Genomic DNA, 14059 nt, shown 5'->3' on the forward strand with positions numbered 1-14059 from the left:
AATCACCTTGCTGGATCAGACCAAGGTCACCCTAGCCCAGCATTCTTTGCAAGGATCCAAGCAGCCAGCATGCCTTACATGGTCCATAAGAATTGCTCAGTGGTCCATCAGCTGAACTTCTGCCCATTCCTTTTTTAAAAAAACATATTTTTACCAATACAACACAAACAACAGCTTTTATTTTTAAAAAAAATACTATTAGGAATATATGAGTATACTTTTCATCTTTTGGACTATTAAATTACAATAAAGAAAAGCTGTTATGAGGATCAGTTTAGGCTGAGTTCTGATTTCCAGTAATCTGTAAAGGGTGTCCACGCATTGACAAAAACAAGTTTATCTTGTCTACTATCCCTTAAACAAACTCATATACTCAACATGGACATTCCTGACCTGGTGTGGCCACAATGGCTGCGTATCACAAGCAGAGAGCAAGTGCAATGCAGGAAGGTGCTTACAAAGTAAAATGACTGGCTGGTTCATGCAAGTGGGCCATGTCATATGTTTGGAAGTGGGTGGAGGTGATAATCAGGGCTCTGCTATGCTGACTTGAGCAAAACTTTCTTTTTTGAATACTGCTTTCCTAAGAATGAGTCGAATCCACCCATGGGACCCAGTATATGAGATTAGAAAGAGTTAGGTCCTATGATCATGTGCTCTGCCAAAGGTTGGCCCACAGGATAATTTGGCCGCTTACTAATGTAGTTGTCCCATATTCAGAAATGGTAGAGATGCTTTATTGGAAAGGAGAGTCTCTTATAGAAGTGCTCTGAAGCTCAATCATCTCGTGTTTTATGTTCTGTCAAGTTCTAACTTAGGGAGACCCTATGAATTAATGGCTTCCAAAATGTCCTATTATTAAAAGCCTTCCTCAGATCTTGCAAGTTGGAGGCTGTGGCTTCCTTTATTAAGTCAAGCCATCTCATCTTGGATCTTCCTATTTTCCTGCTGCTTTCCACACTTCCTAGCGTTATCAGGAAGGCTTGCAGGGAGCATGCCAATGGAAAAGGCGACGTCTCTTACATGCTAATGGTCTTAGACCTATTTATAAAAATGTTACCACTAGAAAAAATAATCTTGTCTGCACAATTTTTTTAAAAAGATCTAAAGCCTCTGTTTATTTTTTAAGGATGCATTATGTGGACACAGCACAGGCCTGGAATCTGAGTGTTTATTTCTATTCCCAGCACTACTTTTCCTTACCAAAAGTAATACAGTAGTTGCAGCTGCCTGTTTCCCTTCTTGAATTACCTCTTGGGCTTTCCTGGGTTGGTAATACTTTGAACAAGCTGGCACTCTTCCTTTCCTTTTGTGCTGCAAATCTGCACTGGCACACTGATCTCCTCCTTGTCTCTCTCAGCTGGTTTAAAGATTAATGAGCCTTCACTTAAATGCACTACTAGCTTGTCAGGCCCTGCCTCAATGGTTTTATGCATTTTTAAAAAGGGATGCAAACATAAGGGAAGTCAGGAACTCAAAAATGCAGTTGGTAAAAGGTTCAGGCATAACTCTTAAAATGTATCATAGAAGCCTGCTTACATGCTTCTGTTGCCACTGCTGCCTCCACCAAACATTTTAGGGAGGCAGCAGTTCAAAAAAATCTTGGAACTCAGAAATACCCACAGCTTGTTCTGTTTCTACTGTATTATTTATTTAATTTATATCCTTGTGTGTTCTTTTGTTAAAATATTTAAGTACATTTGGCTACAGACAGATGATCCTCCCAATAGTTAAAAGTGCATTTAAGGAGAATTGCTCATGATGTGTACACTTATCCTGTTTATTTATTTACTTGCTTCTAGTAAACATTTTTTTTTGCATTTCTTCCAAAGCCCGTTTGACCAGAAGCAGTCACAGGCCAAAAGTTCATGTGTGTGTGTGTGTGTGCATGTGCATATACAAACCCACCATTGGGAACAAAGCTTCTCCCAAGCTCCCCATCTGGGGTTCTACAATGTAAAGGCAGATGTGTGTGTGTGTGTGGGGGGGTTATAAATCTTAGTTGGCAACCCAAATAAGAGTGTCACAGTACTGTAAAGACTAGCCAATTTATTATGGTACAAACTTTCAGGATACATAGTTCAATTCATTAGTTGCATGAATTGTTATATTCAGTAGGCAAAGATATATGCATAACATACATGCAAATCTATAAAGAGTAGAAGGGCAGTGGGTGAAGTGAATTACTCTTTATTGCAGAGAGGTCAGAAGGCCCCGTTTTCTAGGACATACACCCACTCTGAGCTGGTTGCTGATTTGACTGTGTCTCATTTTCATCTGTGGTCTGCAATGTAATTTGCACATGCATGTCTGGAGAAACTGGGTCTTCTGACTTGCCTTTGCAATAACTCCCTCCCTACTGCCTTCTGCTGTTTGTCAGATGCTTAGTTAGCAGTCACATATATGCTTCAAAGTGGGATGTGACTTATGAGAATTTATAACACAATAAATTGTCTAGCCTTTAAGGTGTTTCATTACTCTGTCATAGTCTGGACAAACCTTTATAGCAGAAAACAAACTGCTCTAAAGTTTTGTCTAGGAGCTTTTTGAGGGCAGGGGCTGATCTACTGCTGTGTCATGTCACTTTTTTTGGTTGGAAGTGATTAGACATCATGACAGGGGGGAGAACCAAAGAGATTTTGTGAATCTTAGAGTGTCCTGTTTTGCTGGCAGTGACATCAATGCAGTGGCCCAACGCCAATACATGCCCCAAATTTGCTGCCATTTTCTCTTACTGGCTATTCAGGTGCCCATGGACAAGATCAAGGTTTGCTGGGAAGTCTTCTTCTGCAGGGAGGTCCAAACATAGGTTTTGTGTGGTACAGCATTAAGAAGAAATGGGTGGGGAGAGGGGAGTAATGGGGGCTTTTGTGCAACAGTTGCTCAAGCTCAAGCTAATTCTGCAACTCTGGGCCATCATAAAAAGCATTGGGAGTCAGTGTAGGGCTGCATGGCAGGGTTGGCTGACCTGGTTCAGTCTTACTTTGGGGTTTCCCAGCACCCCACTCCTGGCTTGGGTTTTGGATGGAGCATCTTTTTTTCTCCATCATCCTGTATGTCGGCATCTAGTCTGCAGCTTCTTCAGCTTGTCTTGTTGAGACTTCCAGGAGTGCACTTTTTTTTTCTTTCCAAGCAACAAACAGAAGTTTACTCACAATGTCTCTCTAAGATGGTTGTCAACCATTTTGTTATCCCTGTTTGAGGTGGGGCTCTGCATGGAACCCCCTGTAGTCCTGTTAGAACCTGATTGGTTTGGTACTGCATAAACTGACCTTTGAGGCTGCTCCAGAACAAACACATGCTTTGTTTTGAGGGCTGAATACTTAAGCTGTCTCTGTTTCTATCTTTTTTATTTTCTTGTTCAGATTCATTTATCAGTTGTCTTGCGTGTAAGCCATAACATTGAAGACAAAATATATAAAGCATGCCCTGTCCCAGTAGCAGTTTGAATGTTTGGTTGCAGTCTGTAAAATTAATATTGCTAATTGCAAATGGATGAGATATCCTGGAGAAGCCAAATGTTCTTAGGAATGTGGTTTCCATCACCATTGTAAGTCCATTCTTCTGATACCTTTTTTTAATCTCCAGAGAGAACGGCACAAGTATCATCCAGAAAGGAATTCAGCACCTTCACAATCTAGGTGAGAAATCTTGCTCTAGAATTTGAAAGGCTGTCCGTTTTCCCCCCAAGAGTAGGCAAGGACAATGGTCCCATGTTACATGGTTTTAAGGAGTAGCATGGAGCATCATGTGGGAGAATTTTCCTGTTGCATAAGCACCGTGGTGGTTGAGAAGAATACAAGAGAAAGTACCTTCTTGGGTAAAAAACAGCAACCTGGCAGAGCTGTGCTTCAACCACAGCATCTTTCTTTGGAAACAGCCAACATCTCAACTGTAATTGACTTCTGTCATGTAGCTGGCACCAGCTTTTGTCTATCCCAGCAATGAAGTTGCCATTCCTATGCAAGAAATCGTGGGGAACATTTACTTCCTCCTGGTCGGGGCAGATTATAACATTCATTAAAACTGAAGTAAGTCTTGGATTTGAAGAGCCTCGCAGCTAGTTCTGCACATTCAAGGGGGCTTTGGATATCTGCATTTTCCAGCCAGCAGTCCCTTTTGTCATACAGTAAGCCATTTTTAACACTCAGGGAAATTTCAGGACTAGTTTCTGATACAGAATAAGGGGCACCTGCTGTTTCAAGAAGTCAAAAGCCTCACTGGATATGCAAAAGCCCAGTTTGACATGTTCCTACGCTGACTTTTTATTGGGTATTCTATCCTCAGAGCAGTGCATACGGTCCCTTCCTCCCTCCCTTTTTCCTCACCACAGAATCATGAAGTAGGTTAGGCTAATGAAAAAACAACTGGCCCAAGGTCACTCAGCTAGCTTCATGGCCGAGTGGGGATTTGCCCCAGGCCTTATTGGTCATAGTCTGTCTCTAACATTGTGCATACTGGCTGTCCTGACTTCTTCGATCCTACCATTAAGCTGCTGGATTTTAAACACACAAACAAAAGTAAGAGCTGGAAAAATATTTCAAATACCAACATGTCAACTTCATATGTTTAAGCCCTTGGATATTTACAGTCCTGTAATAAATACCAGCTAGGTTTAACATCCATATTAGTGTGCACGCACCTCCAGAAAATCTTCCTAACATCCAAGGGCAGGGCAATAACTCTCTGTGTTTGACAACTTCAGTGCAAGGATCTTGCATGGCAGTTCTGGGAAAGGCCTCCACCCAAGAACTTGGTAGATCCCCTGCCAAGTCAGGTAGATGGTTGATTGGTTTAACACTTGGTTCTAGTAGCATCTTAAGTGCCATAGCGGTTTCTCTGTTTCCAAAATTCTGTTTTCCAGTTAAGCTTGCATTTTTCCTTTGGTCAGCACTGCAGATCTTGTTCTGTCCACTGTCTGAGCACATCAGAAAAGTTGCTGAAAGAGTTCAATTATTCTGTCAACATCCAACGCCAAAGCGCAAGCCGCTCTGAGTAGCTCCTTGTTTCTTCTGACCCAGATACACAGTTTCCCACTGTGACGGATGCTGCCAGAGAGAAGTTTGGACAAAGGCCAGAAATTAAAATTATACTGCAGAAGGAACATGATGCGCTTTCTAATTTTTGGCTGAGTGTGATATAGGAAGAACTATCTGCAAAAGACATCTGCTGTTTAAGGTGTGGAATGCAAATGGAAATCTACATGAAGTTAACACTTGGGAGGAGTGGTCTAGAATTCTTCGTCCCGACCCTCCAACAGATGTTCAGGATAAAAGCCAGTGGAAATGGGTTTCCCTTTCTGAAGTGCTCAGACTTCCTTGGAGGCAAATAGGCTATACACAAGAAGCCTGATGTCTTTTTAGCCCTTCTAGCTCAAGGTGCAGAGAGTGCAACGAGTGGCTCCAGCACCCGCTTTCACTGGGGATTACTGGCTGATTGCCATGTTCCCCTGTGTTGCTTCTGTTCTCAGTAGTGGCTCAATGGGGATGCTCTCTGCATGGAAACAACTGGCTGCTTACTGTGCATCTGAAGTGGGATATAAAGAAGCTTTTCTAGCCCTCACCCTACCCAAAGAAGACTTGGGGATGGGGCATAGTTTCAACACTGCTCTGTATCCTGAAGCTATCTCCCTGAAGTGGCTCAGTGAGTCTGCTTGGCTGCTTTCTGATGGTTCCATTGTGCAGACTGGCATCAGGGCTCAATCTGTGATGATTCAGGGAAGGGTCCTTGGCCCAGTTAAGCATCACCATATTTTTGATGAGTATTCTCCAGAACTTGAATCCCCCCACCCCATCATGCTGCTGGAATTCCGGCTCATTCTTCTGTTACATTTTCTGCTAAGAAATATTGCAACTTACTAAGTTCCCTTATGTGAGCACTGGTAAAGGGATGAGGTTCTGCTGTGGGTTGTCTGAAATACCAGTGGAATAAAAGGCAAGATTCTGGATGTAAGGCTGGGCAGCACCTCAATTGCAAAGGAGGGGTTTGGTTATTGGGAATGATGGGAATATCTATAAAGACAAGAACAAACAGGAAACATTGAGAGTTACTCAACACAGACGTGGCTTTGTGAACATATGAAACCACCTTATAGTGAACCAGATCAATCGGTCTATCTTGCTCAGTATTGCTTCCTCTGTCCTGCAGTGATTCTTGAAGGCTCGGGCAGAAAAAAGTGAGTCCAAGTCCTGTTGTCTGGGATCCTTTAGTAAGAGAGAGGTTTTGAGCCTGCAATCCTCTGTATGCAAAGCAAATGGGTGCTAGCGTTGCATATATGAAATTTCTGTTGGTTTATTTATTTGTGTTATTTATAGCTTGCCTTTCTCCGTGTGACTCAAGATGGACAACATAGTGTAAGTCAATATGAATTATGGCTGGAACATCTTATAAACAATACAGTGACAGTCAGTACACAATAGTGTAGTCTGCAGTCCCTACCCTTTTCCAGAGCATCTCTCTGAACCACTTCAGTACAGTATAACCTGTGTAAAAAAAGGCCTCCTAAATAATTCAATTTTAAATAGTTTGTGGAAAGCCCAGAGAGTGAGAGCTTTCCTAATCTCATCAGGCAGGCCATTTCACAAGGTAGGGGCAACTATAGAGAATGTGTGTGTGCAAGCAGTTGTTGATTTTTGCCTATTTGCAGGGTGTTACTTGCAGAAGTCACTGTTCAGATAAGAAGCTGACATGGCAGAACACGGAGCAAAGGGGGTCCTGTAGATAGGAGAGACCAAGGCCATGAAGGCTTTGTGTGTGCTAACTAATACCTTGAATTGAGCCTGATGACTGATGGGTAGCCGGTGGAGGGACTGAGGAATGGGAGTAATATGCATGTTCCACCTAGCTCCTGGTAATAACTGTGTAGCAGTGTTTTGCATTAACTGGAGTCTCTGAGTTGACTTTGAGGGGAGACACATGTACAGTATGTTACAGTAGTCTAGTCTTGATGTTAATGTGACATGGATCTAGGTTGCCAGATTGTCCATATCAAAGTAGGGGGGCATCCTCTGGGCTAGACTTAGTTGGAAAAAGGCATTTTTTGCAGCTACATTAACTTGGTCCTCTAGCAGCAATGCTGGATCCAGTATAACCCCTAAGCTCTTTACTAAATCAGCAAGAGTCAATTGAACCTCATCAAAAGTAGGGAGAACAAAGTCCTTTAGGAGCTCCACTTTCTCAACCAGGATCACTTTCATCATGTCTGGGTTCAGTTTCAGTTAGTTCGCTTTCAGCCATTTGACCACAGCAGTCAGGCAGTTTCTCAAGATCTCTACTGCATCATCTGGGAATTTGGAAAATGAGAAGTAATGCTGAGTGTCATCCACATATTGATGATACCCAATTCCAATGCTACAAATGATTTCTCCTAAACATTTTCATAGAAGTTGAATAAAATTGCACCCTGTGGAACCCCACAAGATAATTCCCGCAGTAAGATAGCTAGTCTCCAACAGCAACCCTTTGGGTCCATTCCATGAAGAACAGTTTAAACCAGTCCAAGACATATTCCCTGATACTTACTTCTGTCTCTAAACACCTCAACTGGATGGCATGCTCTACTGTACCAAAGACTGCAGATAGATCCAGGAGGAGCAACAAAAAAGCATGGCCTTTACCTACATTCAGACATAGGTCATCAGCTAAAGTCACCAGAGCTGTCTCCGTCCCATACCCTGGCTTGAAACGAGATTGGGTCCAAGAGTTACCCAAGAAGACCTGGCGTTAGTCTGCTACATTGTCTAGAAAGGGTGGGTAATTGGCTACATTTTTATCTGAGGATAGTTTTTAAAGTAGTGGGTAGATAACTGCCTCTTTGAGTGGTCATGGGGAAGTACCTTGAGTTAGGACTGATTTATGATGGACAGAAAGGGAACATTTATGTGGTCCTTACATGATTTTAATAGCCAAGATGGGCAAGGATCCAGTGAACAAGTAGTGGCCTTTACAGATGCCAGGATCCTGTTAATGGCCATTACTGTAACTGAGTCAAAATGATAAGTGGACCAGATGATGCATTAAGTATTTCTTCTGCCATGCCTATATTGCAGCTGGCATCCAGATCAAGAGTGTATTCTTGCTGTTTTATCAGCAAAAAACTTTGCAAAGTTGTCTCAGCAAGTTGTCTATTCCTAACACTGTAAAGGTTCAGATTTAGGAGTCAGAAGATGTTGAGATATTTTAAACAGTTGAGGTGGTCATGAACTAGCTGATGCAATGGTTGCAGAGAAATAACATTTCTTTGCTGCTATCAGCGTCACGTAATAGGAGTCTGCAGAAGCAGGTGGGCTCATGGAGGATAATAGCAATCCCTCCTCCCTGGCCAACTATGTGGGATTGGAGGAGGATTGCGTAACCAGGCATAGTTGGGGCAGACACACCACATAGTTTTCTTCCAACCGTGTCTCTGTTACGCAAGCCAGGTCAATTTCCTCTTCCTGTAACATCCCAGCAAGGCATGCAGCTTTGTGCCTCACTAATCTGGTATTGCACAGTATTAGCAAAGATGCAGGGAAATAGGGGCCCTTGCACTGTCAGCTTTTAGGATGCTATGGAGATTAGGCAACAAACATCTTCACCAGATACTGTCTGTCTTTGAGAAATCCTAACCACATATCTACCAACTCCCATCTGCACTGCAATAGTACATTTCCCATATATCCCGCTCCAGGTAAAGATTGCCTCCAGAATCACTAAGACATGCCTGAAATACCTCACATTTAACATCCTAGAGTGCACACAGAAAGCATGCACCTATGGTCAAGTCAGTTCCTTGGTCCACCTAGTTGACTACCTGTAAAATAGTGCTGCGTCACTGAGCCATGTTTCTTCCAGTGGCAGAATACAGGTACATTTAGCTTGGTCATGTCCACCTTGATTCTCAATAGTTCTCTATGGTTTGGGCAAGGGCCTTTTCCCACTCCCTCAGTCTCAGATATCCTTTCAGTGGAGATACCTCAACTCAAACTTTGGATCTTAGACTTGCAAACTATATGCTGTATCACTGAGCAGCGACTTGTTCCATGTGCAGCAACACCACTTTTCAAAACCTACAGCTTAAAGCAGGGGTTCCCTGCTTTTTTGAGCCTGTGAGGACCTTTTGAAATCTGACACAGGGTGGTGAGCACAGTTTACAAAATGGGTTTTGCAAAAGGTGAAGCCAACCACAAAATGCCAGGAAGTGCCAGTTTGGTGTAGTGGTAAAGAAGAGCGTGTGACTCTAATCTGGAGAACTGGGTTTGATTCCTCACTCCTCCGCATGTAGCCAGCTGGGTGACCTTGGGTCAGTCACAGCTTCTAAGAGCTCTCTCAGCCCCACCCATCTCACAGGGCGTTTGTTGTGGAGATAATGATAACATACTTTGTAACAGCTCTGAGTGGGTGTTGTTAAGTCATCCTGAAGGGCAGTATATAAATAAAATATTATTATTATACACAACTCTTAACAGTAACATTGCAGGCAGAAGCTCTGCTTAATAGGATGCCTTTTTAAATGAACATGTTTAAAAATATTTTTTCTTATGCACAGCTTACCTTCAGTCATGCAGTGAAGATTCTTGTGCTGTGACAGCAGCTGCTACTGAAGCATTTTTAAAAGTCTGCCCAGCCAATGAGATCTTCAGTGACCAGTCAGCCAGGAGTCCTGCGGGGCAAAAGCCTAACCTGACCTGCTCACTTTCTAAAAACACTTGGTGGGTGTCACGGTGCCCATGGGCACCATGATGGGGACTGCTGGCTTAAAGGTTTCTTAAGAAATACAAACTTGGTTCCTGTGCAGTGATTACTACTAAATACTTTCACATGCAGTCATAAACATTGAAAGTTTCCTGCTTCAGGGAAGCATTTTGTGGAGGAAGCCTCCTTGAAAGATTCTTCAACAGCCTCTAATCAAAAGAGTGTCTTAACTGGTTTAAATGCTGCAAGGTGTTGGCCTACCCAGAGACCTTTTGTTTCTCTGCTAGGAGGAAGGGCTGGTTGAACAAGCTTTAACAATGATACCCGTCAGACTTGTCCGGCCACCTAATTAGACACAGCTGTATAGTTGCTGCCTCTCCAAAATTAGCCAGGACTATCGTCGTTTTCAGTGTGGGAAAGTTCTGATCCTCTAAAGTGTATTTGTGATCACTTAGATGCTCCTCTGGGTTTCCTGAAGACACCAACAGGACTTGATGCATCCAGACTCCCTTGCAAAGGTGTGTTTTGATTTCAAGGCAGTGCACAAGTGTATCCTCTTTGCTATGACGTCTGCCTGGTAATTTAGCAAGACACCAGGTTCTGCTAGCTAGTCATTTCCCTGCATCTGTCTCTGGTAGGCAGCCACCAAGGAGGGGCAGCTTGCAGGTTTGAAGGAAGGATTGTAATTCAGTGTTGTTGGTGGCAAACTTCAAGGAACAAGATCTTTTGCTGAAGCTGAGGCTGGAGGGATGTTGGGACGGGAATGGAGAACAAGAAGGGAAATGCCAGAGTTTAATGCTATGGAAGCAGCAAGTGGGATCAGATGGGGACATTTTGGGAACTAGTCTGGCTAGGTAACAGCTCTGAAGGTTTGTGAGCTGGGAGGACCATGGATGGTTAAAAAGTTCTGAGTGCAATTAGGACAAAGCCGGGTTTGGAGGTCTGAAGCCACCTCTTGTCTATTTTTTTCTCTAAAATATAGGAAGTTCTTATATTTGGAAACTGGATCACCACTCAGAGTGTTGATTACGGTTTTGGCTGTACTCTGTGAACCCAAGAAAGCTCTTGTGTGTATGAAATGGCCTTTTTTTTAAAAAAATGATTGTATGATGGTATCACATGATTGTATGATGGTGTCATATGATACCAAAGGCAACATAAGGAGCCTATTTTCATTCCTGCAAGAGCCAAGGGCCACGTGTGTTCATACCAATAACCCAGCATCTCTCTCTGGAGGGTTTGTGGGAAAAACGCTTCTGTGAAGATTATGCTGGCAAAGGTGGTAGGGGAGGGGGAGGATTTGTTTGTTGCCAAAGGAATGTCCTGGGAATATTGGGGGACATGCTCCAGTCTGGAATCCTCGCATATTCTTCTCTTATATCCACTGCCTGTTTTATCTCCAAGGTGTGTGTCTCTGGAATCTACATTTCTAGCGTGCTCAGTTGCCCTTTTGTCATCAAAAGTGTGCTCTTCTACCTCGACCCTGTCCAGTTTTGTCCTGTTCTTTATGTCCAGAAATGCTGGCTTTGGAGGAGGTTGTTCTTGCAAAGAGCAGTGATTCTTAGTCACTATCAAATCTATTTAGGGGTGTAAATCTGTCTTTCATTCTCGCCTTTAATTGGAAGACAAGCCCAGTAGAATCCTCTTGGCATGTTTGACTCTCTCAGGGACACAACAGTTTAATTATTCTCTGTTGTGGCCCAGCCAGAAAAAGCGCCTGTGCTGCTTTCAAGTTGCTCCTCCTTCCCTGGCTGTTGTTGCCGAACAGAAGCTTGATAATCCCTCAATGAGGCAGGCATTGTTTGGAAGAGAATTCTTCATTTAAGTGGTTTGATACTCAGGATTGCAAGGTACATTAGCTGAGTACACGGTTGCAGGCAGGGTGGATTTCTGTCTGCTTTCAATAAATAAAGCCAAAACATTCTCATATTATTTAGATGCTTTCTACATAAAAGTGCACATTTGTTGTTATAGTCATAACAATCGGTTGGATCTTACCGGTCCATTCGGCTGGTGCCAGCACATTCCTCTGGCTCAAGGAGCCTTTCACCAACACGACAGGCTCTTCCAGTGGTGGAGGAGGCTCTTGCATTGGCAGAATGTGCCTTGAGTGAAAGGAATGTGCTGAGGTCAGTGGAACAGATGGGTAGCATCCAACCTATTCTGGTTTAAAACTGAACAGAATCTTCATACAACCTTGGGGGGGTGTGCAATAACATTCTCAACTGTTTAATATTTTTGCTATTTTTAGAAGTATACAATACATAGTTTTGGCTAACTTGATACTAGGGTTGCCAACTCCAGCTTGGAAAACTCCTGGAAATTTGAAGGAATTTCCTGGGGAGGGTGCTCAATGGGGGTATGATTCTGTAGAGTCTTCTCTCCAAAAAATGGTATTTTCTCTGGAAGAACCAATCGCTCCTCACTGGAGATAAGCTGTAATCCCAGGAGAACTCCGGTCCCCACCTGGAGGTTAGCAACCTTACATATTCATGTCCTGAATAAAGTCTCTTCTCTGGCCTGCAGCCATGACAGGTTTTTGTAGGCAGAGGTTGGTTGACATCAACACCAGCAAATGCTGCTTTTTTCCAGAGTTCCTTTCTGCTTTAATATGCTCTCTGTTATACATGCCCTACCATTATCCCACTAAAGTAAATATTCTCAACAAGAATTAAGGACTGGTAATAGCTACTGTGTAGATTAGGGTTCTCAATGAGATTGGAGAGAGATGTGCATGTTCTTTGGTAGTTACAGTTAAAGTACTGCTCCAACTGGCATAAAAGGAGTAAAGGGTCAGCCAGTTGTATCAGTGGATTTGCTAGTCATTATCCCCCAGAATCAAGCCATAATATAATTGTATGAACCTTTGTGTTCTTGGTGATGTTTTCTTCACAGTTTTTGTTCTGTTTTTTAATAGAAAGAGAAGCAGCTTTTTGTAAAAGGGATCATAAGTTCAGTTTTAAGAGAGAGTTTTGTTTTAAGTTCAGATTCGGATTTAAACCAAGTTATTTTTTAAAAAGATAGCTGAAACTAAAAATACAGAGAAATTTGATTTTTTACAATCTTTTTTAAAAAAATTGATCTGCTTGCAGTAACGATGCAGAGCTGTCTTTAAGGGGTTCCTTGTCCTCTGAAAGTGATGGTATCATTGTATGGTGGTGGATTCCCTGGCATGTCGCTGAACTTTTAGATGCAAGTGATAACCCATAAGTCCCTATTGCCTGCAAGGAGTTCTCTGTTGAGAGGGGGAATGCTTCGTGCACAGAATAAAGAGGCCACTGTCAACCATTTTACAATGCCAAAGGGAATTAAGCTGTTGCTTCTTGAGCAGACTGTCTCCTGTGCTTGGAAGCCCAATGGAGCTTAGTGTGGAGTGAAGCATGCCTGTCCCTTTCTGCCTATCTGTCACCATTTCATTCTAATGCTTGTCCTGAAAGCCCCAGTTGGCAAATCTAGCTATTGTCCTCAGGAAATGTAAATCCTCAGGCAGGGATTACTTTTGCACATTTGAGTTTGCACACACTGAATTGGCTAATAGAACTCTTCATCCACAATTAAAATAATACAAATCATTTAGGAAATGTTGTTGGGAGCATTGGTAAGGGGGAGGGAAGCACATGGAGGTTGTATGAGACTGTAGGAGTGTGAAGGAAGGGAGAAATAGCTGAGGTAGAAGGAGCACTGGAGTATGTCACTTCTTGGGTCTTGTTCACACACACTGCTTTCAGGTCGCTGAGCTTCTAGACTCTGCCACATACTTCCAGGCTTTTTCTCTATGATCATGACATTGATAACCTTTGATTTTTTGGATTTTTTTTAAAATGGAAACTGAGATTCTCAAGATGCTATGTGTTGCAGCAGATGTCAGCTCCTCAGTTCTCTCATCAGTAAATGGGAATAACAGCGTCCATAGGTTTTGTTGTTGGATGAAACACAACAGAGGTTGCACATTTTGAGTGCTTTATATATTATTACTGATTGTACTAACAGACTGTAGTGGGCTGGTTAGGTAGGGTTGCTTGAGAATGGGATTGAAGGTAGTAATGGGGTAAGATGCTAAGCTCTACCAACAAGTTGCGTTGCTGTAACTTAGAGGTCACCAGCGTTGTTGAACTTGAGGGCACATTTGAAATTTTGAGAGCAGGCAGTGGGCACCACAATGAAATGGCTGCTACGGGGTGCGTAGCAGCACTCACAAAATGGCTGTCATGGGAGGGGGGGGCTGTGTCCCATCTCAAAATTTTGTGCGGTTCCAGCCCATGCATCTTTCTGTCATTGTGTAGCTGTTTCTGAATGGGTACTCTTTGCAGACTCAAAGGTGATGCCTTCTGGGTTCTTCTGAAGCACCTCCTGCTCCAGTATTTTTATGAAGAGATGCTTTGGAAGA

At 42.8% G+C, this 14059-nt stretch overlaps 1 protein-coding gene across 3 annotated transcripts in view; it reads left to right on the forward strand.

The window, feature by feature from the left end:
- Window positions 1-14059, forward strand: part of STRBP (spermatid perinuclear RNA binding protein) — a 95914-nt gene that overhangs the window by 20533 nt on the left and 61322 nt on the right. For all 3 annotated transcript variants that reach the window (XM_054997818.1, XM_054997819.1, XM_054997820.1), the window contains exon 3: window positions 3589-3641. The gene's annotated coding sequence lies outside the window, so the exon portion shown is untranslated. The remainder of the gene's footprint in view (window positions 1-3588; window positions 3642-14059) is intronic.

Source organism: Eublepharis macularius, chromosome 14, assembly GCF_028583425.1.
Source record: "Eublepharis macularius isolate TG4126 chromosome 14, MPM_Emac_v1.0, whole genome shotgun sequence".
Lineage (NCBI taxonomy): Eukaryota > Metazoa > Chordata > Lepidosauria > Squamata > Eublepharidae > Eublepharis > Eublepharis macularius.